The following is an 18,195-nucleotide window of genomic DNA, read 5'->3' as shown; positions in this document are numbered from 1 at the left end:
GACTTTCGGGGCCGTCCCGTCATGCACTAGATCAACACTTCCGGATAAGAGATGACAAAAGCACATGTGCAAATCCACAAAAAGCGGGCGCAGCTTTTGTCAATACTGAGTGCACCATATGTTTTCATAAGCATTATTTCCTGAAACATGTTTCCTTCCACTATTTCAGAGTTATTCTACTGATGTGATTTTAATCGAGATTATTTTTTTATAAAGGCATATAACGTGCTTAATTTCTATGAAATGGATTGTGTTAATCGGAATAGCTGGCAGGGAGGGAAATGGAGTGTTAAACAGTTCTCTGTGTAAGGTCATATGATGATAACACAACCTCCCCTATTTTATACAGACACAAGGGCCATCAATTTGTGTCATAATATTTTGCTTCCTTTCTGTTTTTGTAGCACCTGCTATTTCCACCAGTTATAATGGACCTTCTGGATCGGTGGTCTATTGCAAGATACAATTTTCTATTTCTCAAAATAATCTTCAGTTTGGGTTCTATTGATGGAGCAGGGTCTGTTAGAATTTCTTAGCACCGACCTTAAATGACAGTAAATCATCTTAACCGTTACATTAGAGTACTACTCTACAACAGGATCATTAGTTTTGACACATCATGCAGACAACGGGACACCACGACCATTTTTGTAGCATTCGTTAGTCTAGACATGCATAAATTCCTCAAACAATGATTCTTATTAGAAGGCATCTGTTTTCCATCACAAAGCTCCATTCGCCTTAATATTCCAAGATGCGGATGACAGTAACTCCTCGTTTGAACGTTGTAAGGTTTGTCTTCAGAGGTTCAAGACAATTTGTCTAAAAATGGCACCAAAGGTCATCTGAAGTTTACTGAGAAATAAATACAGTCAACTACGGTTATAACGAACTCACTTATAACGAACTGACAGATATAACGAACTTACTTTTGGGTCCCGACTATTTGCTGTAGTTATGCTGTATATATGCTTATAACGAACTACGGTTATAACAAACTAAAATTAGAAGTCCCTTTGAGTTCGTTATAACCGAGGTTTACTGTATGTGAAATGCTGAACTTCCTCATTGATAACATCCATGCGAAATTTGGCGGTAAGACATTTAGGCAAGGAGTAGGCATCCCCATGGGCAGTAACTGAGCTCCCCTCTTGTTGATCTGTTTCCTTATACACATGAATCGGTTCTGCTCGGATTGGTAAAACAAGGTAACTTGGTAAAGAACAAAAACTTCAGGTATAGCGATGATCTGATATTGTTCAGTGACGTTTAATGTGATGGGTGCACCAGTGGGGCTAGATACTCTCACCTTTTCGAACACTGGTATCATCACTATTCGATAGTGATTACTATACAACTGATCTAGTCGGCATCGTTAGTCGATACTGCCTTTGGACGTTGCACTGCTGGTATACCAGTCGTTTAACGCAAGATCAATGTATGTTACTTTATAAGATGGTTCATTGTGTTACAAATACTACTTCACAATATCTAATTGGTCCTCATGCTCTGTTTGGGGGCACGGGTGGCCCAGTCGTCTAAGGCGCCGCAATTCTCTATGAAGGGTTGCGTCCCTTGGGCACGCCAGAAATCCCGGCTCGCCCCGATTATGTTTGTAGGTCTGTCAGCACCATACCCGTGCATGTGGGTTTCACCGAAGTGGTTAACGTCTAAGACCTGCATCACTTGGGGCTTACCTCCCACATTAAGCTGACGCGCCGTGATATGACTGAAATACTGTTAAAAGGGACGTTAAACACAACTCACTCATGCTTATTTTCTGTCATTCCGCTGATCTATGCTTTGACGATTTTGTCAGGTGACAAAGAAACAGAATGATTATTGTCTATAAACATTCAGTGTATGTTGTGCCATTGCTGCATAATAACACCGTGGTGAGAACGCGTGGCGTTAACGATTCCTGCCTCAGGCGATACACTGTACGGTCAGTATTTATAGATGTATTACGGGTAGATTAACACGTTTACTTACCCGAGTAGGGGAGATATAGGTTACTATGGATTCAGCAATTTGTGTCATCACCTCCACTGAATCACTGACTGACAGGTGATGCAGGGTAGAGCTACGAGTGAGTGAGTGAATGATGTTGCTGAGTATTGGGATGTTTATCATGGGAGAAATTAGTAATACCAAACTTAATTCTAACAGCATGTGTCTTCAGTATGTACTAAAATATCAGGCACGAGGAGGTTTCATGTTATAACCAGGTGACAAGTCACATCACGGACTACATTTTATAACACACTACATGTCATAACGCACTGTTATAATATAGGCCAGATGTTATAACATGATACATGTTATACCACACTACAACATCTCCGTCATACTGAAATATCCTAATTTAATTAACGTAATGCATAGATGATGTATATACCCATGATAGTCTTGACCCTTTTTTATACTTCTCCCCCTAATGTATATAAATTGTCAATGCAAGAGAATAACCAGCCTAGATTTTCTGCCGAAACAGGCATTTGGCGTAAAGGGCAAATAGCTGTGGGAATTATATGAATATAAACCACAGAAAATCAGTGATGACACCAGGTGTTCGCGAAAAGGGTAAGCATGTCCCGCCCTATGGAACACAACCTGGTTACCCCAGGTAACCGTCATTCTACCCTTGGTCTTAGGTGTGTAACCATTTTATATTCTAGTGGAATCATGCTTATGATGAATGTCAGCGCTTGCTATATAACCATCAACCCGGATTCGGCAGCAGGAGATACGTCTACCTCACCGATGTGATGGATGTGCAATGAAAGATGACGAGACACGCCACAATCAATCCACTGTATAGCCATTAAGGGTATTCCAATCTCGAAAATTAACTGAAAATGATTTGCTACACTTAGCGATAATGATTGGGGTCAGGCGAAGAACACCAAATGCAAGCCTACATTTATTTTACAGCGAACGTTACACCTCGTCCACAACCACCTCTCTTTCAACTCAGGTATGACAGTATACGGAGCTTACAACAAATAAACTAAACACACACCCGCTGGCTTCGCGTGATGGAAACACGAGCTTGATACATCAATAGCACAGTCATTTCAATGTACATTAAACAAACGGAGGGACAAAAAAATATAGTTGGACATGAACGTTTCCGCCAATTTGACGAGTGAAAACCTTCTTAAACCGAAACCTCGTTAATCCGAATACCGGGCTAAATGTGAAGGTCTACCAATATGCATGTGCCTCAAACAAAAGGACGTTACTTTATACACTCGTCCGATTATCCGTATATTTATTATCCGGGGAATGTCAGTGAGAATGTTATTGTTCGGATAAACGGGGTTCACTGTTATAATGTAAACCGGGCCCATTGAGACAGAGGGTCAAACTGATCAGATCGGGACTGCCACTAATGATTATACAAACCTTTGCAATCACAACTGACGGTGGACATTGCTCGACTTTGTACACACACACGCGCGCGCGGATATCGGACTCCAACCAGGGTTCATATACACAGACGGAACCATTATACAGAACACATACATTAATCGCCATTCCAATGGGGTAAACTCTCCGTTGAGACGAGTAGTGACGAACTGCACAATTTCATTCTAGAATCTATCCCACTGATACTGTTTTAACATACTAATGCAATATCCTGGCTGATGATGTCCAACGTGGGGCCCTTACTCAGGATGTACTTGGGTAATGTACTTTCCAATACTACCGTGATGAAATGCACTTCGCCGCGCGGAGGCAAACGGGCAATGAAGGTCTGTTACAGACAGAGTTTTATTGCCCGATCTAAATTGATTAAATCAGCTGATCATCTGTTACTATTTGTTGGTGCTGATGAACAAACGTCTGGTATTCCGACAGTTAACTAGTTTGCTTTTTTTAATAGATTAGAAATCACGAACTGTTGTTCCCGGTAACAATGTCGATACCGTTCACTGGAGACCTGTATATAAACACTTAAAAGCAGTATCCATCTCATGTCAATTTCTAGTGTCAAAATGTCTATATCACTCACCTCTCAGAATCAACTGTAGTCCTACAGCCGAGCCCTGTCAATCAATTCCACGAGCCATGTGAATTACAAATTACTAGCATGCTTCCCTATTGCTTGACTTCATTCTGATAAATGTGATGTAACAACGTTGGGGATTCTAATATCACCGCTCCTCAAATGTGTCGATAATTACAGCCAATCAGAACAGTCGATTCCATTTGGTGCGGAGTGCGAGAGTGCAGATCACTTCTGATGTGGACTACGGCTCGTGCCGTCCCTTTTCGGTTATCGTAAAATCTAGTCACTGTGGACAGCCAAGTGTCTGTTTCAAAAACGGAGTCTTTTACACGCTTACTAGTATTGCCGTGTTTAGTTGAACCAAATCGATTAATGCCACTTGTACAAACACTTCTTTTATGTGAAACCTTATGTTGACTCTTCCGCCTGTACTAAACAAAGAACAATGTATATGTCCCACCACCTCACGGCCGCGAAGCAACTGACGATAAGGAAGTCATCGGACCTTCGGTAGTGATTTTCCTTATGGTTATAATCGACCCAATTCAGAAAGACCTATTGACAGGACGTGACGTAAACAACAAAAACAACAAATTGCATCTGAATAGTATTATATCGAATAAAATAATTAATACATTGGGACCGACGCAAGTAAGAAAAATGCACATATAACTATTTAAAAGGTGGGGAGTAATGTTGGAGTTTTTCATAAAAATGTTTATTTATTTACTTAATTTTGATTTCTATTTAAGAAACTTATAGCAGAATAGCTTAATAATTGATGAGATGCTTAGGGATGCAGCTAGGGATGTGGATGACGTGGTGTCCGACTGTGATACACAACAAATGATCAAAGACTATTTCTAATCAATACGGTATATATTGTGTTTTCCTGGCATTGAGTGAGACAATATGTGTGAGACAATATGTGTGAGACAAACAGGCACACGCGTTAATACTGTGCAGCTGTAACTTCTTGTTGCTTAGCAACGTCACAAAGCATTAAAACTACAAACCCTTTCAATGCACCGTCTTCTGTTTTGTGTTTTTATCGCTTTTAGCTATCAAAAACCGCATTTCATTTGAATTCTCAAGCACATTTACATTAGGCACTGAAATCACAATCTTGGTTCGTTTTTGTCGCGACGGCATTACACAATTCCTCTTTTTAAACAAGCCATATTCATACATGTAGATTTTTGATTCGCTCATTCAAAGCTATCGTATAGGAACAAATCCGAGAGTCAACGATCACCCGCCCATCGACAAGAGTTGAATCTAAATGACGGCACGGAATAAAAGTTGGTCTTGGCCAGAGGAAGCACGAGCTATTTGCAATTATATTGGCCCTTCAATCTAGGAATCATTAGATGTGCCAAACGGCATGTGAAATAAAGCGTCAGGAACGGAAAGGATGAAAGACCCTATGTTCTCGCACACGAGGCGAGACCCCGATGCTTGCGCTATCGATTCCAAGAACTTAACTAGTATTTTCTCTTTTAAATCTAGAATTACACATCCGCTACGTCAATGACATGTTTGATTGGCAAATTAAAGTCATTGTCTATGATAGGATGTCTATTTGGGAACATAACAGTATCAAATTAATTACTTTTATAACCGGTATTTTTTGCGCTTTCAGATAGCGGCGAAGGTACTCTACTGAAGTTGAAGACATCGCTGCTTTGGCAAAACTTCCAAAAAGAGCTAAAATCATTTCAACTGGAATGTTATTTTAATCAATTTTGACCTTTCGCGCTTGGTGTACTTTCAAAGCAATGTTGTATTTATGTATGTTAATTTTTATAATGTGCGTGAAGATCGCGGAAGTTACAATTATGCCACTTAATTGACCTTAACGACTTTAGGCAATCACTTCAATGTATTCTTTTTATAGAAAACACATTCTTAAAAAATAAGACGACTTATGCTGCGAACTCCTACCTTGGGTGGTAAATGACAGATTCAGACAGGGTTACTATGCCCCGCTAATCCTTTCAGGGAATTACGTTCAATCAATATCATTCGAAATGAATGTAAAAAAATATTTGTAACAAAGCATGCTTAAGATCCAGTGAACAAGACCATTAGGCAATTTAAACAACCACCAACATCTTCACAATCAGCAGTCTGACCTCGTCAGTAATTGCAACTGAGGTTATTTCCCTTTCATGTATGACGTCACAAGACACTATGTCTCCTCAATGTGCTTAGCGTCTTTAATGCATTGGTTGAGTAATACCGTTACTTTGAAATCTCACGTTAGTCCTTTATTCTTCAAATAACACTTTGGCCTTTATTATCATCTCTCATTAACTCATATTCATCTGCTTTCCCTCATATTCAACTGCTTTCCCTCATATTCATCAACCTTCCGTCATATTCATCTGCCTTGCCTCATATTCTTCTGCATTCACTCATATTCTTCTGCATTCACTCATATTCTTCTGCCTTCCCTCATATTCTTCTGCCTTCCGTCACATTCATCTGCATTCCATCATATTCATCTACCTTCCCTCATATCCATCTGCCTTCCCTTATATTCATCTGCCTTCCCTCATATCCATCTGCCTTCCCTTATATTCATCTATGTTCCCTTATATCCATCTGCCTTCCCTCATATCCATCTACCTTCCCTTATATTCATCTGCCTTCCCTCATATCCATCTACCTTCCCTTATATTCATCTGCCTTCCCTCATATACATCTACCTTCCCTCATATCCATCTACCTTCCCTCATATCCATCTGCCTTCCCTTATATTCATCTGCCTTCCCTTATATTCATCTGCCTTCCCTCATATCATCTGCCTTCCCTCACATCCATCTACCTTCCCTCATATACATCTGCCTTCCCTTATATTCATCTGCCTTCCCTCATATCCATCTGCCTTCCCTCATATCCATCTGCCTTCCCTCATATACATCTACCTTCCCTCATATCCATCTGCCTTCCCTCATATCCATCTGCCTTCCCTCATATCCATCTGCCTTCCCTCATATCCATCTGCCTTCCCTCATATCCATCTACCTTCCCTCATATCCATCTGCCTTTCCTTATATTCATCTGCCTTCCCTTATATTCATCTGCCTTCCCTCATATCATCTGCCTTCCCTCATATCCATCTACCTTCCCTCATATCCATCTGCCTTCCCTTATATTCATCTGCCTTCCCTCATATCCATCTGCATTACCTCATATTCTGCCTTCCCTCATATTCATCCGCCTTGGTTCTTATTCTTGTCTTGCATTAAGTCTCATACTGGATTTGGCATTAGTATATAACACTCTACATGAAACACGTTTAAAGGTTCAGACATATGTTTGCATACATGCCACACATCAATAAGCTGGTAGTTCTTTGAAGTCTTCCGGAACATTCTCCAATCAGTTCCTTCCTTGTCTAGACTGTAACGCAATGTCCAGAGAAGTCCAGTCATGTTCATGTACAGCTGACCGCCTGGTCGTGACGTCGCTCGTGTACATTAATATTATTGTACACGTCGGGTATCTACTTGCATATATCAATCTCATGAAAAATGAAATTTAATGACTTGTACTTTTTGTAAACATTCCTTAACTTCATATTTGATCTCCTGCTCAGAGAATTGGCTATATTCAATACAACAGATACATATGAAAACAGGCAAGCATTGGGATGCAAACTATCGCAATATCATACCCGTATAAATTAAATTGACAAGCCAATCCAAGGGACGGTGTTCCTCCTATTATTATTTTTTTAAATTATTTCAGAAAACAGGAAGGTCATACATCAATACATCTGATCAGTATCAAAGTAGGGTGTGTGAATATTGGTTTAGGCCGCAATAAGCCGACGAGTAAAGAATTAGAAGGCTAAACCCGTGCTGGACACGAACCTAATTATTCAGCATGACAAGGCAACATTTTAACCACTAAGCTACCTCATTTCATCAATTCTGCTGTATTTACAAACACGTACAAAACGAAGAAACCTTTGTCAACCATGTTCGTACTATGAAGAGTAGTGCCACCTGGCGTTTACAAGGCGAGTTAGAATATCCCTGTCAAGCGGAGGGTGTCTGGTGTCGCCACATTGAATAACATTACGTTTCAGAAACGACAATGAACCATGGCGGCGGATTAAGTATGTGGGTAATTGGGCTTAATGCACCTGGTGTGTGTCGTCAGTCTCTCGCGAGGGGGCGCTGATCGGCTTGCGACACACACATGAGCCTTCAGGTCTAGCATCTTATGTGACACCCAAATCCTGTGAATGTGACCATGTATGTTGAGATAAAAAGGTTAAAGTCGGCATTTGCCTTGTTCGTGGATGTACATGTGCGCGCCGTCTATGTGCGCATGTATGTGTACACGGTTGATGTGGTGATGGGCTCCTATCCCTGTATGTACCTATGTTGTTTTGCATGTAATGACATTTTATACACTGTAGTTGATGTCTTATATTATCCTTTGTATTTTAGTATTTAGAGTGTTTCATCGGCCAAAAACTGGATTTGCCTGGTCCGTATTTTACGGCAGACTTTATGTATGTACACATGTATCTTCTGTGTACAACATATGTAACATAATAATATTAACAATTCACTCACTCACTCACTCACTCACACACTCACTCACTCACTCACTCGTTCACTCACTCACTCACTCACTCACAGAAATTGCGTTCCCAGAGTATCCAATTCATGCACTAATTTTGTTCTTGACTTTTTCCAAGTATTTTACCCTCGACCGGTTAAGAAATTTCATTATTGTGATCAAACGTAGTCATATCTTCGCTCTACGTACTGCTACAAACAATGGATTGAGTATAGTAGCTGTTGTCACAGCAATGGTCACTCCAGTTGCTCGTCGAGGCGAGAGCAGATTGTGTCGTCTATGTGTGAATTACTTCCACAAAAGGGACAAGATGGCTGTTAAATATCTGTCACCAGGTGTCTGTTATCCTTTAGTCATAGTAACCTCGGGAAATGTCAAGTGTATTAACTGTCAAGATTTGTCACTCACTCACTCACTCACTCACTCACTCACTCACTCACTCACTTACTTACTCACTCACTCACTTAAACCAACCCAGGTACACACCCACCCACCCAGACCCATGGGATAATGTATACTGGATAACAAACCGGTATGAAGCTTTTAACTGTGTAAAGTAGGTGTTACTCGAATGACAATATATATTAACATGTGTTTATTTAGCTGACAAATGAGTAAAGCATTTTAATCATCAAGCCGAAAACACGGATTCGATTTCCACATGGGTACAATGTGCGAAGCCCATTGTTAGAGTCACTCACTCACTCACTCACTCACTCACCCACCACTCACTCACTCACTCACTCACTCACTCACTCACTCACCCCCACCACATACTCACTCACTCACTCACTCACTCAGTGAATGTCTACCCGCTAGATGCAGTTGTAGCTTCCCTCAGGGTTATGTGGCAATAGTAAGTACATATTTTTAACGGATCCCAGTTACATAGCACAGTTCCATGAAGCTAGTAAACACCTTAAACCGAACTTCAGAAACAATAATATTTTGCAAGTCGTAGTTCCATATGGATACACTGATTAACAGGCTTAAAATAAATGGCAACGTTTAAAATGATGTGTTTTTTTATTGTTTTGGGGAGTTGTTTCTTCGGGTTTTGTTGATACATTACAAACCTTCTTTGTCCGCCCTATTGATAAAGATATGCCTGTATGATGATTTTGTTGAAATGTAATTCTTAATAGATGAAAACATATGTACAGTTATTAACCTTACGGGTGCAATGTTTCTTTTCTCTGGAAGTATTTGAATAAGGGCGCATAGCTAAGTGAAGTTCGATCTTGCTTCGCTGAAGACGAATATGTATCACTCCCATGCAGAAATGCCTCATCGGTTTTACAGAAGCTCGCATGGTCGTCTTGTCAAAATGTCAATAATAGAAAAATAATCCCTTCTGGATGAATTATGCAGTTTGTCGTGTCTGAAGAACAGAACAGGGTTAACATCTGATGTCAACCCAAGAATACAACGACTTCCTAGACAGGAAGAGCCATTCAAACACCATGCCCATGACGTCATCGCCTACTTGAAGACACCAAAGCACCGTTTAGACAACGATCAAGGTTGGTTCTACAGCCTCGTTTTGACGATAGGGAGGGCCAAAAAGCCGCACCGGCTTTTCTCCGGACATACGGAGGCGACATCGATGAAGATTGGCGAAATCTTAATGGCTTAAAGCAGACAGGAAATTATTCCCCCTCTTCATCAATGCTTGGGAGTACTCCTGGTTAACCCCGAGTTGGTCTTTCAGCTGCCCCGACTATAACAGGCAGGCGAATAAAGCCTTGTTTAAGTCAATCGTTAACTACAATAGCAAAACAGGGAGAAAGGCAAGTCGGAATACAAAGATTGCCAGAGATCTCGACTCTACTCCCAGAAGTATTTTCTACCGATGTGGACACTTGAACCAACATTCTTTAGCTCGTTTCCGCTCTTGTGGCTTTGAAAGCTTGCTGAACGCTGAGTCCGTTGTCCATCACTAGTTTCTACTCAACACCAGTAGATTTTATCAACTGAGGGACCTTTACACAATGAACAAAATCGAATACTTTTCATGTTGAATTTTGACATGTTTTTGCTTCAATCTGTATCGATTTCCGGATTCAGAAAGTTGGATAAACAAACCAGGTGGAAATCAATGGTTTTAGTGATTGTAGATTGTAAGTAACTATATAACATGGTTGGCAAAGTTTCGGAATATTGACTTACACTATTGACTTTAGCACTGAACGGATTGTATTTAACTTTGGTTTAGTACAAAGTACACAATAAGGTCACATCTCCTTACATCTCCACTGAAGGATGTATTGCTCGTGTGGCATAACGAGGCTGGTCCGGAGGCTGCTTGTACATAATGTAGGGAAAAGAAATGTAGTTTTTTTCAGGACGTTACTTACGAGGGTACCCTTGTGGCCTATATGTTTACGTTGTGATAAATTATTATATTATAAATTTGGACTCTAATCCTAACAAGCAACACGCGCGACTTCTATTTCATTAAGATCTGATTTGTTTCTTCAGTTGATGGATAGTCCACAACAGAATAGGTTAAGAAACAGTATTACAGAAGCGTTATACTATCTGGCATTATTAATAATTATGGGATAATGAATACTGTCTAATCGGCATGACGCTTTTAACTGTGTAAAGTAGCTATCACTCGAATGACAATATATTAACATGTTTCTTTTTTAGTTGCAAATGCGTAAAGCATTTGATCATCAAGCCGAAAACACGGATTCGGTTTCCTCATGGGTACAATTTGTGAAGCCCATTGTTAGATCATGATCTAACATGATCTTGATCTCCAAAATGAATAACTTAAGTGTTTAAATTATTGGTTGGTCCTTAAATACACACGCATCTTGCTCTGTTCAGTGCTGGGGGCGGTCGGGTAGCCTAGTGGTTAAAGCGTTCGCTTGTCACGCCGAAGACCCGGGTTCGATTGCCGACATGGGTACAATGTGTGAAGCCCATTTCTGGTGTCCCCCGACGTGATATTGCTGGAATATTGCTAAAAGCGAAGTAAAACAATACTCACTCACTCACTACACATTATGACATAGCGCCACACAAAGCACAGTAGACTGTGATGACACAGCTCTGACCAACACACAGCTTTACACAAAGCTCCGAACACTGGTATGACATAGCTCTGACACAGCGCTACACACAGCTCTATACATAGCTCTGACATTGCCAAGCAAACACTAGAAACAGATTACGACGCGATCGACGCTGGCAAGCACTATTCACTATGCATTAGAGTTTAAACTTTAAAGCGTACATCGTCAGGAATTTGTCCGGCAAAGATGGTATCAGAAGAACGCCGTATCCGAGACCATGCCGGATCATGTGTGATCCCAGATAGTCCCCTCATTAGAACATCGTGGCCCTCTGTGATTGGAATCGATCCCAGTCGTTGCCTGTGTCTCACAAGCCGATTTCCCATAATGCTAACGTGAGCCTATGCCAACATATCGGTCTGAGTGAGGTCTATTTTGGATTAATTGACAGTCGAGGAAACTCACCTGACGGTCCTAACCGACTCGGGTAGGGTGCATGATGATGGGCGTATTGATGCGGATTAACGTCAGTTGCTGCAACTTTCTTGTTGATCGAGATAGTTTCAGTAGGGGGACCACTTATGTATTGCGAACAACGATTTGAGAGTATTATGCTTGACCGTTGGCTGGTTTGTTTCAGACTAGGAATAAGTTGTATATTTTTCTATATGATTCTGGCCAGGGGGCACGGGTGGCCCAGTCGTCTGAGGCGCCGCGATTCGCTGTGCAGAGTTGTGTCCCTTGGGTTCGAATCCCGGTTCGCCCCGATTATGTTTCTAGGTTTGTCAGCACCATACCCGTGCTCGTAGGTTTCACCGAAGTGCTAAACGTCTGAGACCTGCATCACTTCGGGCTTTCCTCCAACTTTAAGCTGACACGCCATGATATAACTGGAATACTGTTAAAAGCGTCATTAACCCAACCCACTCACTCATTCTGAGTGTGCTTAAGTCGTCATAATTATTAGTATTTCTCACAGACAGAGCACTAACATTTAAGGGGCCCAAAGAAGATATGAAGTCACACCCTTTTAACGCGATTTAAGATGGTCTCCGTTTCTGAGCCTGAAAAGAGAGAGAGTGTTATGGCTCTACAGAGAGCTCAGATTGACAAAACACTCTCCACAAGACTGTTTGACAAGAGGGATGACTTCAACTTTCCAATAGTCAACTTTTCCTTCATGTCGAGCAATATTCCAGCAGCTCCAGCGTTTGGTGTTTACATTTCGCAACTTTTGAGATACAATCGAGCATGCTCCTTCTACCAAGATTTCAAAGAGCGTCATACGACTCTTGCTCAAAAGATGTTTGATCAAGGTTACAACATTCAAGGTTTCAGTAAAGCTTTCAATAAGTTTTATGGTACACGTGTAGAGGACATTTCCAAATTTGACGCATCAGTGACAAAAATGATGTCAGATGCAATTCCCTAATTTGACTTGTACCATATGTTCCAAAGTTTTTTTCAGGTGAACAATTGACTTGCCTTTGCATGTGTTTGTGACGAGTGCCACCGGTTTTGCAGGGTACGCTCACCTTTTCGCGAACACCTGGTATCGTTACAATTTCAAAGTGATTCATAAACACAGACTTTTATTGGAAATGGAAAGGGTTTTATTCACCTAATTATAGTTAAAGATGTATACATACATTATAAAGTACACAAGCATACGAAAAGAAGTCAGCCTTTATTGCATACACAGTGTGGCCTTAAAAAGCAGAATGAATAATCAAAATTCGAGATAAAACACGAATTTACACAAATGTCAAGGGAGCAGTCTCGGTTGAAACAGAGTCACGGTAGCGACCAGCGTTAAACAAAAACAGTGTCACATGCTGCAACGAAGCCCAACACAGACATTCCTACTTGCTGTATTAGCGCTGCGGCATCTTTATGGCGGTTTAAAGCGAGATTTTCTTTAACACCCGATTCGTGTGAGTAGGGCAATATATGTATATATATAATTTCTGGGTTTTAATATATTAATTAAGACAAAAATTAACACAAAGACAAGAATTTGGCATCTTGTACTTTCACCCTCTTCTCTCTACAGGTTAATGTTCTTTTTAATAACAGGTGCGGTCGGGTAGCCTAGTGGTTGAAGCGTTCGCTCGTCACGCCGAAGACCCGGGTTCGATTCCCGACATGGGTACAATGTGTGAAGCCCATTTCTGGTGTCCCCCGCCGCGATATTGCTGGAATATTTTGCGCAAAGCAGCGTAAAACCATACTCACTCTTATCAATAACCTTGTAATTTGCGTACCGTGGAGGTAGGCCACACAGTCATGTTAATGCTTTTATCACAATATCAATCATTGCACAATGAATGTTTGCTATGGATTAGATTAATTGTTAGCTTGCAAACAGCATAGCTCTACGTGGAAGTGTTTCAGTTGTGATTAGTTGTCATCAACAGTTATTTGTGTAAATGTGTTCCCATCACCACCATTCACAAAGCCAGGAGTACCGAACCACTCCGTGGCTACAACGATCAGGTAATAAACTCGCTTTGGATTAATGGTTACGAATTGATAATTCTATTTCTGCTAAGTCGATAGTCGTTGTTGGGGATATCCATTATGAACCCATAAAGACAGTACACGCATGTGGTCTGCTATGCGTCAGTGTATCAGTGACGTAGGTTTAACGGAAGTCGGATATATACTGAACACATAAGTTAGGAATCATGAATATATTTGGGGATAATTTACTTACAAAAATCCCCAAAATATTCATGATCCCTAACTTGTTTTGTTCAGTATATATGAGCATGTCCTGTCATACATTGCCTGCACGTATGTGCATGTCTATGCAACAGGAACGCTCTATTATATCAATTTGTTGGTTGGCCTTGACAAATTGACTTTCCTTTGCATGTGTTTGTGACGGTGTTACCGGTGGTTGTTTGGTTGGTTGCTTGCTTGCTTTAAGCCGTACTCAGCAGTATTCCAGCTATATGACGGCGGTCTGTAAATGATCGAGCCTGGACCAGACAATCCAGTGATTGACATCATGAGCATCGATCCATGCAATTGGGACCGATGACATGCATCAACCAGTGTCAGCGAGCGTGACCACCCGATCCCGTTAGTCGCCTTTTACGACAAGCATGGATTGCTGAAGACCTATTCTACCCCGGATCTTCACGGGTCTGTTACCGTTGGGACTGGAAACGTCCACTTTTTTGCGATCACCTGGTAATATACCATCAGTATTTGATAGTGATTTATAAACACATGCTCATGATATCGACGGAATCGGACAACGGACTCTGATTTCAGCTCAGATTGATTATGGAAATTTAAGAGTTTTTCGCTTCTATTTATTTGTAGTTTGCTCTGATGTTTATTTCCAGTCAACGAAATATCTAGCAGCTCAGCTGCATGATTGTTCGAAGTCACACTCCGCCGATCGCGACTTGTGCGTGACGGTCATGGTGGCGTCAGATGACCTGGTTGAAAATAAACCAAATGTTCCATGATCACCATAACACTGTAACCATGTTACGTCCACACCGCGACAGAGGGAACGTTTCTTTTGCGCAGTACAGTATGTAGATATTATTTTGTGTCTGTAAATATGTAACTCAATTTGTGACCGTTTTGACTCTACCGATAATGATACAAATATGTATGTAAATGACATATATGTGCTTAACAATACAAATTGCCATCAGTGTATGCATGAGGTTTCGTATAATACTTTCTCAATTGATATAAAAAAAAACATAATTTATGTCGCTCTTAACATAATTTAATTCACGTACGCCACTTCTCTGAAGTGAATGTGTGGCAATTTGACACAATGGATTTTGAGATGTGTTACTTCCACATATATTGTGCCTTTCGAAAAGTAATGTTCCGTGCGCCATAACAAAAGCATTCCCTTCTTTACATAAACGGAAGAATAACAACGCACTTGAGTATCATTAAACCCCTCATCATGGCGGCACTGACGCCAGGTACTCCGCTTATCACGTCTTACAAATTGAGAGAGATTCCGTCAGAAGAAAAAAAAAACACTTTCACTAGATCAGGCACAAATATCAGCCTCATTCCATTAAAGCCCGTAAATTCAGGTTTCTGAATATCCAATAAAAATTAAAACATGCATCACCGTTAGCTTTGCAGCGAAAAGAACGGCAGAAACCTTGTAACTATATTCCAGCCTCCCAAATTGTGAAGCCACGCATGACGTTGACGGGAGCAGTCATTGTGCGAGATTTCTCGAGAGTTGCGTATCAAAGGTAGGACAAACCTACTACAAGGTTCTCTACTTAAGCTTTTTCCGCCAACTTCGATCTTTCCGTGAACCCAGTCGCTTTATTGCTAATTATACCACATTGAGCACAATAAATATTGATATGGGATGGGGTCGTAAATAGCGTTAGTGGAAGGAGGCCCGTCAAGGTGTGGGAAGTTATGTCTAGGTTCTTTCAGCCTTCGTCAACCGTTATCTAACCATGGAATCATATGCCTCTTGTAACTGATACAACCCACCCTAACTAAAACAATGATCGGCAAATTATAGATAAATCTTAAAATAGAACCATGTGCTCGAAAGCAGCATCTATTGTCAATACTTGCTGTTATCTGTTTGAAATCACGTGAGTATTTCACAATTTTGGTTTGATAATACTTGTGCGACACAGAGATTGATGGCATGTATTGCTTTAGGTCAAAGAACGGGCGGGCCTTGTGGGTGGACGTGCTATTTATTTTTTTAAAAATACCTCACTAAAAGCTAATATCGGCGTATTTGTATTCCATTAACACCTTTAAGGTCACATCACACCTTCAACGTCACACCTTTAACCCGTCAAGTTTAATGTCGTAAAGTTTCGCTCGTCAAATTGCCACTTGTATGTCTTTATGTCGTAAAGTATTGTTCGTTGACAACGACCTTTTTGTGGTAGAGAGCTGCGTAAAATATCGCTCGTCAAATGGCCACCTATATGTCGTAAAGGGTCGTTCGTCGACAAATATCTTATGTCGTTAAGTATCGTTCATTGACAACGACCTTTATGTGGTAAAGTGATGTCGTAAAGTACCGGCGGCCATGTTGATGTCGTAAAGTAGGGTTCACCGGAAGATCATGATTTGTCATAGAATGTTGTGCGCCTGAATGAAGGTTGATGTATGTGAGTATGACTGCATCAAATATAAACACTGTGAATTACCTCATACTCAGAACAAAGAACGCACTTGGGCAAAGTGTTGAAATGATTGTAAATAGACCAGTCTGTACAAAACATGTAAGTATGAATCTGCGGCCACCACAACAGGCCATGGCCGGGTAACTTACGAGAGAAGCTAGCCTACTGGGACATGTCACTTCAAGGGGACTTTGGTCCACGATACGGTCCCTATTCCGAGTTTGGGTCTAGGTCTTGTAACGATGTCCTGTGTGAAGACATTGTCATTAGGACTCCTTACATGCTACATTGACATGAGCATTGAGTTTGAGCATTTTGAAAAGGATTTGCTACACCTCCTTATTGACCCACACATGGTCCATCTGTAACCTCATTGTCCATCTGTAACCCCATTGTCCATCTGTAACCCCATGGTCCATCTGTAACCTCATTGTCCATCTGTAACCCCATTGCCCATCTGTAATCTCATGGTCCTCCTGTCACCCCATGATCCATCTGTAATCTCATGATCCATCTGTAACCTCATGATCCATCTGTAACCCCATTGTCCATCTGTAACCTCGTGGTCCATTTGTAACCTCATAATCCCTCTGTAACCTCATGGTCCTTCTGTAACCCCATTGTCCATCTGTAAACTCATGGTCCATCTGTAACTTCATAATTCCTCTGTTACCTCATTGTCTATCTGTAACCCCATTGTCCATCTGTAACCCCAATGTCCATCTGTAAACTCATGGTCCATCTGTAACCTCATGATCCATCTGTAACCTCGTAGTCCCTCTGTTACCTCATTGTCACTGTGTAGGTTACACATATGATCCCACTGCAACCTCGTGAAACAGTCTCAAACAGGTCAGCACATTCCAGAAAGCAAACATTATTTGATGAAAGTCTTTCTTCTAATGGTTAAAAACTTCCAAAAATGTTGACTGTGAAGTAACAAAGATGGCAACCAGTCTCGTCTTCAAAATTCAAATTTGTAAATTTAGACATAAATTTATCTAAATATTTATATGTATTTAAATATAAATGTACGTACATTTTCGTACATTCATACATAAATGTATATGAATATATGCTTAGACATGTACATTTCATATTTACCATATACTATTTAACACCAACGCCAGGTAATAACCAGTCTCGAATATCCGACGAAACAGATTCATGCTTAAAGGTAAAATAGTGGTGAAAACTATTAAAATGGAACGCTGAAAATCAGGTATTCTCCAATGATTAAGCGTGTAAAGGCGTGATTTGCAAACATTTACAAGTATGTAAAGGTACACATTTCTTCCAGTGTATGAGACGTGACCGGCCTATTAGCAGCCTGAGTGCCCCTTTAACATTGTGTCGTCGGCTGCTGTTGTCCGCTCCTGTCGCCAGGTACTGTACC

General features: G+C 40.8%; 1 protein-coding gene across 2 annotated transcripts in view; it reads right to left on the bottom strand.

The window, feature by feature from the left end:
* LOC139452832 (synaptic vesicular amine transporter-like) overlaps window positions 1-18,195 on the bottom strand; it is a 78,027-nt gene that overhangs the window by 33,285 nt on the left and 26,547 nt on the right. Inside the window, exon 1 of one of the 2 annotated variants that reach the window (XM_071234459.1) lies at window positions 4,019-4,115. The exons of the other annotated variant lie outside the window; for it this stretch is intronic. The gene's annotated coding sequence lies outside the window, so the exon portion shown is untranslated. Of the gene's footprint in view, window positions 1-4,018; window positions 4,116-18,195 lie in introns of those variants that run through there. 2 annotated transcript variants of the gene reach the window in all.

Source organism: Haliotis cracherodii, unplaced genomic scaffold (genome assembly GCF_022045235.1).
Source record: "Haliotis cracherodii isolate W230 unplaced genomic scaffold, xgHalCrac1.p SCAF_9, whole genome shotgun sequence".
NCBI lineage: Eukaryota > Metazoa > Mollusca > Gastropoda > Lepetellida > Haliotidae > Haliotis > Haliotis cracherodii.
The sequence above is the reverse complement of the archived record's forward strand: the minus strand, read 5'-3'. Positions and strand labels throughout refer to the sequence as shown.